We start from the raw sequence: 14,213 nt of genomic DNA, 5'->3' as shown, positions 1-14,213 counted from the left end.
CTGTTGGTCTCCATGTTCTTGTGAGGCTCCCACCAAAAAAACCAATACACTTTGCTTGCTTTTCTCCTGTTCATCTGTCTTTGTCAATTTCCAGACTCAGCCAGGGACTTTAAGAGGGTTGAGGAAAAGTTTCCTCTCTTGCAGCACTGTGGGGGGCAGGGGGTGTCAGGAAAACCCACTGCATCTTCCTGGCCTTGGTTAAAACCGACCTCTGCTGGGAAGCAGCACAGGGCTATGCACAGCTGGGGGAGCCCAGAGGTGCATGGAACATCTAGGAGCTACCTGGCCCCCAGCCAGGGGACTTGCCCCAGTGACAAGTCCAGGGTGTGATTATGAATATTACGAGGGAAGCATTAAAAACATCAAACTTCCCCACACCAGGCTTCATTATTGCTTCTCGTTGTAGTTGCTACGGCTGGCTTAGTGACTTTTCTGAACTCACTGTCAAGTCTGTGTTCCTTGTTGTGTGTGGCCACTGAATCCCTGTGCTGTTAACTCAGTGGCCATCCAGTGGCTGGGCAGAGAGGTCACCCCTGTTTCTGAGCTATGGGCTACAGATTGGAGGTCCCCACAACGTCCTCCTCGGGTTTGAATAATCTGCTCGAGTGGCTCACGGAACTCAGAGAAACATGTTACTAGATGGCCAGTTCATTAAAAGGACAGAACTCCGGGCCAGATGGAAGTGATGATCAGGGCAAGGTGTGTAGCAGAGGCTTGGAGCTCCCCCGCTCTCTGAGTGAAAGAGGCCTTTAGCCACCTCCACCCTGACCTTTGTCCGTACTTCCTAACTGATGATGTCCTTCCTTCGGGCTCATCTGTTAACTCAAGTCAAAGACCCCCTGGGCACCAAAACGACCCCTCAAGCAATAACCACTGCTGATGTCCTGGTGATTCCTGGGCACAGCCATGAATCTCAGCTTCTTCATGACGGCGCCAGCCCAGCAGCTGCGGGTCCCACAGGTCCTCCGGGGACAGCACCTAAAAGGGACTTGTGGTCCAGCAGGCACGTGTTCAGGTGGCTCTCATCATGCCACAAGGCCTCGATCCCACTGGCCAGGTCGAACCCTATCGCCTGGTGACAGGCCAAGGTCAGTCAGTGAAGCTCCACCACCGACCCCCTAAAAAAGGCCCCCATGTAGAAAAAGTCACCCTGGTCCCTGGGGGTGTGCGCCTGGGACTGTGGCTGATGCTCATAGCTGAAGTCCTTGTGGGCTGCCCAGTAGAAACCACGGTGCAGGGTGCTGAGGAGGGGGGACAGGATCTCCATGCTCACGTGGTCGCGGAACCTCATGTCCACCTCCGTGCACACCAGGTAGTCCACCTCACGGAGGAAGTGTGGAGTTATTCTTAGAAAATGTATTGAAAGCCCTCAGGAGTGATTGTGGAAGCAGCTGAAACGTCAGCAGGGTTCCTATTCTCAGGCTATTGAATGCAATGGCCCGGTAGGAGCAGGATCCCATGATCCCCAGGGGCAGGGCACAGGTTAGGAACTAGGAAAGAATATAACCCTCAGTTCCCCCTTCCGGCACCTGGCATTTGCTAGCACAAACATCCCCCTATTCCCTTATCCCCTGACTGCCTCCCTGTGTGCCTGCACGCAGGGGAGGGTGCAGGCCTGCTTTACAGCTTCAGGATACTTGCCATCCCTTTGTCCTCCTTTCCCACGCTTTGAGGCATCTGCCCTGGCTTTTCTGACAAAAAATGAAATAAAAGCGATGTGCAGAACCCAGCTGCTGCCACCCTACTTGCAGAAGCAGCCCTGCATGGCCGCTCAGATTGGGGTCTGAGAACTTTATTTCAGTGCACAATGACAGGAAGAGCTGCTTGCAGAAGCGGCGGATCATCACACGTGCTGCATGGACACGTCCTCCCAGCACGGGGCTCCGGGGACCTCGAGGACCACCACCCTCCGGCCTCCCTGGAGGGGCACATGGGGCCCGGCAGCCGGCTGATTGGTGAAGACGTAGTAGGTGACGCTCTGTCCCACCGTGAGGTGCTTCTCCACCGTCTTCAGGAACAGCTCCAGGAAGACCATGTATCCACAGGGACAGGGGACAGGCCTGGAGGAGGGTCACTGCCAGAGGCTGGCAGCAGGACCCCAAAACTGGGGTCTGCGCACGTGTGCACCTTCTTCAAGGGGGCAGGACCTGGGCCGCTTTAAGTAACAGCCACCCTGGCCTGTCCTGAGCGAGTGTGCTGGTGGGGCCTCCCTACCTTCCACTCCCAGAGATGGGGGCCATCAGCACCCCATCTTACAAAGGGGAGCCTGAGGCTTAGGAGGCTGGAAACCCATGCAGCCCCACAGTCATCGTGCTGGAGCTAAGAACATTCCCCCTGTCCTGAACTCCCGGGCAAACCCTGCAGGTGCCCTCCCCTGGCTGACCCCCTGCAGGTTCTGTCCCCACCTGCCATGAGTTGAGCACCTTTGGGCATAGCCCTCGTCTCTATGCCCTACAGACTGGGTAGAATCCACAGGGCCGGCCACCTGCCCCACTTGGCTTTGAGTGGGTTGTCGCTGGCCCCCAACAGAGTTGTCTCTGCCCCCTATAGGGTCCTCCCTTGAAGGCTACTGGGCCTATTGCTGACAAGGCCCATCAGTAAACCACTGGTATTTCTAGGAGGGGTCACCCTCGAACTCCCCCAGATCAGGAATCAGGTCCAGCCCATGGCCAGGGAAGGGGAAAGAGGACCCCTGGAAGAAGAGGGGGCTTGCTTAGGCCCAGCCTTGAATCCAAGTGTGTGAGCTTCTGGTCCGGGTCTACATCTCCCCGGCACCAAGAAGTTGCAAGTCTTGTCCAATAACCTCATGTGGCTGGTCCCCCTTTGAGGGGACTACCTGCTCCTCACAGTGGGGACAGCAGCTCTCCCATTGTCAGCAAGTGTGGTAAGCCCCTCTGAGACTGATTTTTTTTAAAGATTTTAATTATTTATTTGACAGAGAGAGACACAGCAAGAGAGGGAACACAAGCAGGGGGAGAGGGAAAGGGAGAAGCTGGCTCCCTGCTGAGCAGGGAGCCTGATGCAGGGCTTGATCCCAGGACCCTGGGATCACGACCTGAACAGAAGGCAGATGCTTAAGGACTGAGCCACCCAGGCGCCCTGAGGCCCTAAGGCTACTTCCCTGTGAGTGCCCTGTACCTGGCAGGTTAGTAAATCACTCACACAGGGAAGGCCAGTACTACATTTAAATAGGGGACAAGCACATACACCCAGCAGACACGAGTCAGGTCACCAGGGGGCAAGTAGAGGCCCAGCCAATGGGGGAACAAGCCACACATGATGCAAGGGGAAAGAAGAGTGCTCCTGGCAGAGGGCACAGAGAATGTAAAGGATTGGAGTCAGGCCCAAGGCACATATGGGACAACCACATAGCTGGGTGGCCCACAGAGGGGGGGCTGTGGTGGGAGAGGTGAGGCTGAAGAGGACGGGCAGGTGGGAACGGATCGCAGAGAGGCTCAAAGGTTATGTTGTGAAACGATCGATCTGGTTACCAGAGGAGAATGGGCTCTGTACAGCAGAGGATAGGGAGACCCTAACCCTAACCCCTAACCCTTACCCCAACCCTAACCCTAATCAAACATCATGCTCAATTTTGAGTACTAACAGCTCTACTCTGAACTCACAAACAAGTCCATCATGCTGGCTTTCACTCATTGCTCAGTATTATACTGAAAGTTCTACCCAGAACAATAAGGCAAGAAGTAAGGCACCCACATGTGAAAGGAAACAGTAGAACTAGGTCTATTCAGAGACCAGAGATGACATCATCTTATATAGAGAGCTTCTTAAAGAATCAACAAAAAATGATTACAGCCAGTTACCTAATTCAGCAAAGTTACAGGACAAAATATCAACACACAAAAATCTCTCTTATTTGTACACACTAGCAATGAATCATCCAAAAAGGAATTTAAGAAAACAATTCCATTTTAGGGAACATCAACATTAACCAAATACTTAGGAATAGATGTAATCAAGGTGCACGTCTTGTACACTGAAAATTACAAAACATTGCTGAAAGAAAGTAAAGGAAACCTGAATAATTCTGAAGACACCCCATGATGATGAAAAGACATACTATTGATAAGATGGCAATAGTACACAATGTAATGTGGAAATTTAATGTGTTCCCAAGAAAATTCACAAAGGCCTTTGGGAAGCCAATCCTAACAGTCATATGGAATTTCAAGGGACCACAAGATAGCCAGAACAATCTTGAAAAAGAAAATCAAAGGTGAAAGGTCATACTTCCAAAGTTCAAATCTTAATACAAAGCAACAGTAAATAAAACGTTGTGATACTGTCCTAAAGGTATGCATACACCCTGAAACAAATAATACATTATATGTTAATTAATTGAATTTAAATTAAAAAATTTTTTAAATAAAGTAACAATTTTTATTGTTATACATATGCTTTTAAAAAGGTATGCATACAGATCAGTGGGATTTAACTGAGAGCCCAGAAATAAACCCCTTCTTCTATGGTCCACTGAATTTTGACAAGGGTCGACAATATTACATTGGGAGACAATTGGTTATCCATGTGCAGAGGAATGAAACTGGACCCTTACCTCAGACCACATATAAACATTAGCTCAAAATAAGTAAAGGCTTAAATGGAAGAGGTAAAATTATAAACTCTAGAAGAAATAAATGGGGATAAATCTTCATAATCTTGGATTTAGCAATGCTTTTAGCTCTGACACCAAAGCATAAGCAAAGAAAAAATAGATAAAATAATATCCTCAAAATTAAAAATCTTTTCAGGGCGCCTGGGTGGCTCATTCAGTTAAGCGTCTAACTTAATTTTGGCTCAGATTATGATCTCAGGGTCATGAGATCAAGCCCCATGTCAGGCTCCATGCTGAGTGTAGGGCCTGCTTGAGAGTCTCTCTCCCTCTCCCTCTGCCCCCGACCACTCACACACTCTTTCTCCCTCACTCTGAAAAAAAATGTAAAAAAAAATTAAACATCTTTGTACACCAGAAGTTACTATCCTGAAAGTGAAAAGACAGCCCCCAGAAGGAAGGAAATATTTGTACATATGTATCTAGTAAGAGTCTCTTGTCCTGAATATGTAAAGAGCTTTTACAACTCCTCAACAAAAAGACAACCTAATTTTAAAATAGACAAAAGACTTGGATAGACCCTTCTCCAGAGAAATCATGGGGAGTTGGGTGTTTAATGCATACAGAGTCTCCCTTGGGGAGAATGAAAAAGTTCTGGAGAATGATGTACAACCGTGGGAACTCAGCTAAGGCCAGAGAAGTGTGTACCTAAAATGTTTTAAGTAGTAAATATTACTTATGCTTAGTCACAGTGAAAAAGTGAATGAAGGACTGATGCATATCACAACGTGGATGGACACTGAAAACAGCCTAAGTGACAGAAGCCAGACAGAAAATACCACTCAGATTAGAGCCATCTGTAAATGGCTCTAAATCCATCCTTAAATCCATCAGAGTTGTGCAAATAAGGGAAAGTCTCAGAGCAGTTCCAGAAAAAGAAAACTGGATCAGAATGAAGAAAGACATTTCAGACTGTGGGGCAGGTGGCGACAGTTGAAGTGGGTCTGTGGTCTGGGTTAAAATGTGGAAACCGTAATGATTTCCTCATTTAGGGTTATGTGGTGGTTTTGCAGGTGTCCCTGTTTGCGGTAAAACACACTGAAGCACCCTGTGTGAAGTGGCAAATGTGGTAAGGAAACGACAACTGGCGGGTCTGAGTGTGGAGATAAAGCATATTTGTGCTGCGGTGACAAGTTTACTGCACTTTGTAATCACTGCAGAGTCAATTACTCTTCCAAACAACCATGACAGCACCAGGTCACAGAAGCAAAGACGACATCAAACTTCGTGATGGAGCCCAAACCCTCCCAGATCCAGTTCACCCACCGTGGAGAGGCCACTCACCCTTGTAGGAGGCCACATGTTAGCAAGAGACTCCTGGGAGGATTAAATCGGCGGCCACCGTGTCTTGGGTACAGTAGAAGCAGTGGGATTTGGAATTCCAATTTTCCACAACGCTCCACCAAAAACTGGTTAGAACTGTGAAAATGCATGGAGGGGAACCTCAGTAAAGTGGACTGGGGATGCCAGAAGGGGAGGCTGGAGGGGGGAGCCTACCACTGGGTCAGTTACAGGAACAACTGTCAGTTACAGAGCCAACATTAGAAGCCTCCACAGGAGAGACTCATCAGTTACAGGCCCCAGAGGGAAAGATGTAGGTTTCATCTTCTCCAAGAAATCCACCACCCCTGCAGCTCAGCATATGAGAATGTTCCATCACCTCAAACCCCTGCTTTTCTCCAGTGGACTTTTCTTCAAAACAACCCTCCCAACTTCCCCCACTTTCTCCAAGAAATAATGTTTCTCTCCTTTCTTTCTTGCACTTGCCTGTGATGTGGCCGTACCTTGCTTGTCCCGGGTTGCAAGCCTCTGCTATTCCCAAAAAAACCCATTTTGCTGGTAAAATAACAGGCAGTTTTAGTTTAAGATTAACAGAACTAATAAATTCAATAAACTTGTAAGGAACAAAATCAATACACAAAAATCAGTTGCATTTCTATGTGCTCATAACAAACATCAGAAAGAGAAATACGAAGAACAATATCATTTACACCTGCATCAAAAAGAACACTATACCTAGGAATAAATTTAACCAAGGAGGTGACAGACCTGTTCTCTGACACCCGTGAGACACTGATGACCGACATCGAGGGGACGGGAAGACAGTCTGAGCTCAGGGAAGAACCGACACTGAAAATATCTACTCTCCCCAAAGCTGTCTACATGACAAGTCAGTGCCATCGCTACGAACTTCCAGCGGGGTCTTCACAGACACCGAACCAACCACCCTGAAGCGGGTGTGGGCGCGGGGAGGACCCGCAGGGCTGAGGCCGGGGGAGCACGAGCACAGCGGCGGGCAGCCGCCCCCTGACCGCAGACTGCCGGAGGAGCCCCAGGAACCGAATCCGTGTGGCGCATAAACACAGACCGTGGACCCCCAGAGCGGATCCGAGCCCAGAAAGGGGAGACCCGACAGCCCCGCGCACAGCACCCCCGGGACCCCACGTCACCGCACACAAAGCCACGCAAACCCCCCGGTCTGTGCAGCCGCCCTTCGTCCTCCGGGCCCTGTGAGCACGGACCCCCTCAGCAGTCCCCCTCAGACGGCTTCTCCTCACCTTCTCCTCCCACGGCGGGTCCTGAGGAGGCCGGGCTCCTGTCCGTGTGGACGGGGCCCCACGTCCTCCAGAGCGGATCCCGTCAGCGTGGATGCGGCCCCACATCCTCCACAGTGGGTCCTGGGGAGGCCGGACTCCTGTCCTGTGGACACCGCCCCATGTCCTCTAGAAGCCTCCACAGCGGGTCCTGTGGGTATGGACGCGGACCCACGTCCTCCCGAAGCCTCCGCAGCTGGTCCTGAGGAGGCCGGGCTCCTGTCAGCGTGGACGCAGCCCCACGGCCCCCAGAAGTCTCCACAGCGGGTCCTGAGGAGGCCCGGCTCCTGTCCTTGTGCACACCGCCCCGTGTCCTCTAGAAGCCTCCGCAGCGGGTCCTGAGGAGGCCGGGCTCCTGTCAGCGCGGTAGCAGCCCCACGACCCCCAGGAGCCTCCACATCAGGTTCTGAGGTCCGGCTCCTGTCCCAGCGGCTGCGCAGGCCGGGCTCTGGGCCAGAGCTGGGGTCGTGCGCCCTCTGCAGGCGGGGGAGGCAGTGCAGGACAAGGTGAGCTCAGCGTTCAATGGAAGTACCTGCTCGCTCCCTGGGTCCAGCTGAAGCCATTTAAGTCCTGAAAATTCAAGCTGCATGGAGCCCATTATCCCCCCAATTTCTCCAAAAATAGCTAAGGAACAACTAATTGGAAACAATATGGAAGGACAACAGTCCCTGACCCAAACAGTGCCACTGAACATGACCCTGCCCCTGACTGAACATGACTCTGACCTAAACTTGATCTCAGGCCTGGCCCTGACCCCAACCCTAGAGCCTAACCCTAGCCCCCAACCCGAACAATGTTCACAATAACCCAAAAGGTAGAAACCATGCAAATGTCCATCAATGGTGAATGCATAAACAAAGTGTGGTTAAGTGTTTGGGTCTGGGTTCAGCTTCAGGTTTGGGTCAGAGTTCTAGATCAGGGTTTGGGTTTAGGATCAGGGTGAGGGTGAGGGTAGTGGTTAGAATTAGAGTTTAGGGCTTTAGGCTTATGATTTAGGGTTTAAGACTTAGGGCTTAGGGGATAAAGTTCAAGGTCAAATTTGGGGTTTGGGTTCTTGCTGGGGTTTGGGTTCAGGGCTCATGACTCGGAGTTCTGGTTCAGGGTTCGGGGTCGTGGTTCAGGGCTTGGGTTCAAAGTTCAGGTGTGGGGTTCAATTTCTGGTTTGGGATTCAGGGTTCCAATTTGGGGTTTAGGGTCATGTCAGGTTTTAGGGTTAAAGTTAGGGGTTAGAGTTAGGTTTAGGGATTAAACATGTTCTTCAGCTGTTATGGACATAAAATTTCTATCTGAAGTTTCTAAATTTGAAATCTATTTAATCTGGGTGTCAGGAGCTTGTTCGGAATTTAGGGTCACAGTAACTGACTACCAACAGCATTCTGATGTTAGAGTCTCCCAGTCACCCAGAAGCTGCTTTTTTCTTGGTTCAAACATACACTTTGCAGAGAAGGGTGAGCTGGAGCCAAATTTGGGATGATTTCACAATGGTAGAGGAGTGAAACCAAATATTGTGGAAATAATCACGGAAAATGAAAGAGGAGACAAATCATTTGTCGACAACTGAGTCTTCCACAATAAAAACCACCAAGTTCCCAATAGAACCTGATAATGTTCCCTAGGAAGGACTATGGTACTCATTGCCAATACCAAAAGAGGGCCCCCTCCCCTGGTTTAAATAAATCACAGGAGAATACTTCCTATTTTGTTGTCAAAAATAAAATTTTATTATTTGGATGTTCCCATGTACAATTTGTGGGGGCATTGCCAACATTTTCCATTCTCAAATCCTCATCAACACACGGATAAAATGCAGGCAACACTGTAATGCACTGTTCATTGGAATACAAAGAACAAGGAGGGCTATTAGAAGTAATAAAAATATATCTACTATTAAACTCAGAAAAAGCACTCTTTATGGGCATTTAATGAGGATCCCTATCCATAAGATCTAACATCTCATCCTATGGAATCCACCCATAAAAATCATCAATAACAATAGCCTGCCAACCACTGTAACCCCCCTGCCATTTACCTATAGGCTTGTAATATACACTCCAACAGCTAGAGACACACTTCTCAGCAGCAGAACAGGACTTGCCCACTCCTGGGGGACCAACTGTTACAGTGATGTAAAAAAATCCCACTCCTTGGAAATCCCAGCTGTTAGGACAAAGGCACAGAAACTACACCCACAACTTAATAAAGGACAGACATCTCGTTAGCCGGATGCTGCAGATCACTACCACTCTCACGAAGTCACTCCACAGTGGACTTGAGATCTGTGCTCTTCCCAGGATTACAAGGTGCGCCACATTCTTCCAATACTCCATCCTTAAAACAAAACCTTTAACTGTCCTCGTTGGTCCTGTGTGCAGGCTCACAGTGAGCCCTGCAAAAGCCAGACACCTTCTTGAGAGCACTTAGCCTCTCGCGCCTATCCTAGCAGATGGAGGGTGCTGCTGTCCTCGACTTCTGTACCAACTAGAAAATACTTTGAACAAGTCTTGTCAAGTCCATGCAAAAGACATGTTCTTCATCTGCAAAATTATTGATGATGAAACACCACGGATTCCTCGCATCTTCTTGAACCCTGGTAAATTGGAGATACAGGTTGGCCAGAGCTTTTATCCGCAATCCCCATGCCCCCGCCCCGACACACACCCCACCTCGTGCATTCCAGACCAGTTTCTGTCAACTTTGCTCATTGTCAGCCATTGTCTCTGCAGAATAGTAGAGTAGAACTGAGGTGCCGGGACTGAGGTGCTAGGTCCTAAGCCAGCACCTTGGACCCACTCACTACCAGAAATCAACACTCATTTTATCAACAGATGCATCACAGAAGACATTGCCACCACGGCAATTAGAAAAGTCGTTACAGCAGAGGACCTAACAACCTGTACCAGTCTCCACGGCCCCACTCCCTGGCTCCAGGGATTGGCTCATCCATGTGTGTGTTTCCTCTTTGTTAGCCACGGTATGCAAGTAGGACACAATACAGTAGCATGCTTTCTGTCTCACAGTGACGGCCACGTTATGTGGTGACATGATGATATCAGAAAGAATCCACCGGATTCTTGTTCCACAGAACAAACTTCATCTAGGAGGACTCTCAAATCCCTTGTCCTGGGCACTATGCTCCACCGCAGCTGGGGGCACACGGAGGGACAGAGACTCACCCTGCCCATCAGGGTTTTGAAGGAGGCCTGCGGTTCCAAGACAAAAAATCCCGAAACCATTCATCCACCTATCAACCAGCCAGGCAGCTGTGAGGGAGATCTACTCCTAGCAGAAAGGACAGACAGAGAGACAACACATGACAGCATGGAGTGACAAGTGTCACTACAGAGGATGCTCAGGAGAACTGGGGGTGTGCAGGGTTGGCCAGAGCAGGGGCAGGGGACAGGGAATGCTCCAGAAGGATGATCACAGCTGTGTCACCACAGGGGACGCTCAGGAGGACTGGGGTGTGCAGGGTTGGCCAGAGCAGGGGCAGGGGGACCGGGAATGCTCCAGGAGGATGATCACAGTTGTGTCCTTGTGTGGCTACATGTGTCAGTGTGACTGGGCATTGGCCAGACAGGAAATGACAGGTGGGGGGGAGGTTGCTGAACTGTCTTCTGTAAGGCAAAAGTTTATTAATGAGATTTCTTTCAGTACAATTTCATTTTACATGCTTTTATGAGTCCCTAATGCTGGTTGTGTATGACATGAGGTGTGTAGTTTGCCATTTCTTTCAAGTCTGAGGTATCGGGCACAGAGCACACTTGAGATTTATTTTTGTGGCTTTCACAGTCTGATGACTTTTCCTGCCTTTATATCGTACCCACGGACAGGGAACAAAAGCAACACAGATCTGCACACTTTGAAATATCAACAGAAACCTGCAAACCCAGGTTCCCACAGGAGCTGAAGTTTAAGGACCAGAGTGACAAAAAGGGGAAGAAGATAGCAAGTAACCAAAAGAAGATGTCATGTGTCTGAGCTGGCCACCTTTTCTACCTGTCGGAAGGAAGCCATGCCTGACAGGAGGGAGCCACACCTGGACCTGATCTCTCTGTCTGGGCTGCCCTTGAGCAGAGCAGAGGATGTGCTGAACTGGGTGTGGATGTCGGGAGGAGATGGGCAGCTGGCCACGGATGCTACCTGTCAAGTACCTATAGGACCAGCTCCTGGTCTTCAGCTAAGGTTAAACAATAATTACGTTTAGTTACATATTTACTGTGACAGGAAAGGTGCTCAGTGCTTTGGGTGACTATATTTTCTCCCGTTTTATTTTTGAAAAACACTTTATGGAGTTATGACTGACATACAAAATGCTATACACAATTAATGTATGCAACTTGACCCTGAAGCTAACCCTAATATCTAGTTAAGATATGCTAGATTTAGAATATGGCTTATAAATTATATGATGGTTTTTAGGAGCTAGGGAATCCAGGGACCAACCTATTCTTATTCTCCCTTGAATTTGATAGGTTGTTAACACGTTCTGCCACATGCTATCTGGAGAGTGGCCACACGGGGGCAACAGTGAGTAAACATTAGGGCAAACCCGGCCACAAAGCCAATTTCTTCCTTCATCCTGTAAAACCTTGCTCATTCAATGTTTACAGATCATTCTATAGATTATTAAAAGTGTGACTTTAATTTTTTTTTAAGATTTTATTTATTTATTTGACAGGGAGAGACACAGCGAGAGAGGGAACACAAGCAGGCGGAATGAGAGAGGGAGAAGCAGGCCTCCGGCAGAGCAGGGAATGCGATGCGGGGCTCGATCCCAGGACCCCAAGATCATGACCTGACCGAAGGCAGACGCTTAACGACTGAGCCACACAGGCGCCCCTTGTTTAATTTTTTTAAAAACCAAACTAATTCTTTGAAACTGTTAAAAATATAATATGTTTTAAAAAAATCTTGGAGTTGGCTAGCAGATGAAGACCCAGGGACCTGGGAAAAGGCTCTTACTATTGAATATGTTCAGATCTAATGAGGAAACAGTATGATTTATATTCCACTTATTTTCACAAAGATTTTGTGTCAACTAACAGTATTGAACCCACACAAAAGAGTGCAGTTCAGAGGAAAACAAAATAAGAATCAACAGCCTCAAGAGGCAGAGAAAGAGCCACACCCAGGAGCAAAGAAGACATACCACGGAGGCTATGCTCAGGCTGATTTGCAGTCTGTAGGTACTCTGGAGCTAGAATGCCCCCGATGCCCCTGGGGGTCGTGGGTCAGGCAGAGCTCAAACTGTGATGCTGCCCTGTTGTAACCAGTGACAAGTCTCCTGGTCACTTCCTCCGTGAGACATCGCCCATGCCCTGACTACTCCTGCCTGCTTCTGGGAACTCCCATTCCTCTTTCTGACCCCGTTGTTTATTTTTCCCTTCACTTACATAGTATATAGTATGTTTACCTACATACTATTCTGTCATTTAAATGCTCTTGTCACGTTCTCAGTGCACTGTACTTTACATCATCCACCCTGATATATAATCACTTGTTGCATTGCATGACTTCACTGGGCACTAGGAACACCCTCACAGTGTCATGGGGCTAGTGTCCTGGGCAAGGTCCTCACTAAGCCTGCAGCTGTTGCACTGAAGGCCTGATCCAGGCACTGCTGTTCTTGTGCAAGTAAGACAGCACAAGGCAAATTAGCCAAAACCTTGGGTATTGGTTCGGAATTGCTCAGGGCCCCTCAGCCACATCAAACAGCATGAGGGCACACCCTGAAGACACTTGCTAATCCAGTGTTGCCCTAGGGAATTTCCATGGAACAGCCACTGGGTCAAATGGGGGAAGTCAGTGTGAGCGGGGAGGGTGAGAGTCAGAATTCCTGAGATAGAATCAATCTTGGAGACTGTCTAGCACTGAATAGGAGTTCATTATGTAGTTCTTCAATGAATAAATTAATCTAAAAACATTTCCTAATTTTAGAAATGATGAGCCTGAAGCTCAGATTAAGTGACTCACCTAAATTGTATTGAAAATTGGTGACAGAGCCAGACTGGGATCTGAGATGGCCTCCAGCATTATCCCCCTGAGTAGCTTTAGCTCGAGCCACAATAACCCATTTAACATTTCTGGACCCCCAGGCTCTCATGTGATGCTTCCTGGTGCATATTCTGGGAACAAAGGTCATGTCAGTGTCACAGAAACCTCTTACACTTGTTATAATGAGATTTTGTGAGGTCGATGAATCCCAAGCCATAGGCCATTTCAGAGTTTGTCTGCAGAGATATGGTTGGTGGGAAACCCACATGCTGACAGAGGGTAGAGGAAGATGGAAAAAGCAGAGCAAAAGAGGTCGGTGCTCGCTTCACTTCTGGCCCCATATGACACGGTGGTGTCCAGCAGGAAGAGCCCCCCAAATGCCCCCCAGAACCTTCACAGAACTCACCCCTAAGGTTTGAAGCTGAGCTTCATACATGGGTCATGAGCACTCCTGGCAGCTCAGGATAGAATGACACGCAACATAATAAAGCCACAGCACTGACAGATGTATATTCATGGAGCAATGGATTTCTCCAAATACATCCTGAAAAAGGTCAAAAATTCACTGATAAAACATTGATATTTTTAATGAAAAAGAAAGCCATACATATCACAGAATAAAACTGGTTCAATTAATAAATATTTATTGAGTATCTACTTTGTGCAAATGTATAGCTCTAGCTCTACCTGGGAGCTTGTAAAAAGCATGGGATACAATAAATGAATCAACAGTAGGAAGGAATGCTGGCTAAAAAGAGAACAGTGTGGGCTAAGGGGGCCATCATATTCAGAGAGGCCCATTAGGAAGCCCCTCTGAGAAGGTGGCATTTGAGCCAAGACCAGAATGAAAGGGAGAGCAAATCCATCTGTGAGAAGAACAACAGAGCAAGTACATTCCTTATTAACTTTAAAGATAAAACATAAATGTCGAGATGTTTTGACTTAGGTGTTGCTTTGGGACCTTCGGTTCTTCTCCCTAACTTTTTGGGATACAT

General features: G+C 48.4%; 1 pseudogene; it reads right to left on the bottom strand.

The window, feature by feature from the left end:
- Window positions 1-818: 818 nt before the first annotated feature.
- LOC123840616 (histo-blood group ABO system transferase 2-like) lies at window positions 819-2,035 on the bottom strand (annotated as a pseudogene).
- Window positions 2,036-14,213: the final 12,178 nt, after the last annotated feature.

This window comes from Mirounga angustirostris, unplaced genomic scaffold (genome assembly GCF_029215605.1).
Source record: "Mirounga angustirostris isolate CCGP_5_RB_7025 unplaced genomic scaffold, mMirAng1.0.hap1 SCAF_5, whole genome shotgun sequence".
Classification (NCBI taxonomy): domain Eukaryota; kingdom Metazoa; phylum Chordata; class Mammalia; order Carnivora; family Phocidae; genus Mirounga; species Mirounga angustirostris.
The sequence above is the reverse complement of the archived record's forward strand: the minus strand, read 5'-3'. Positions and strand labels throughout refer to the sequence as shown.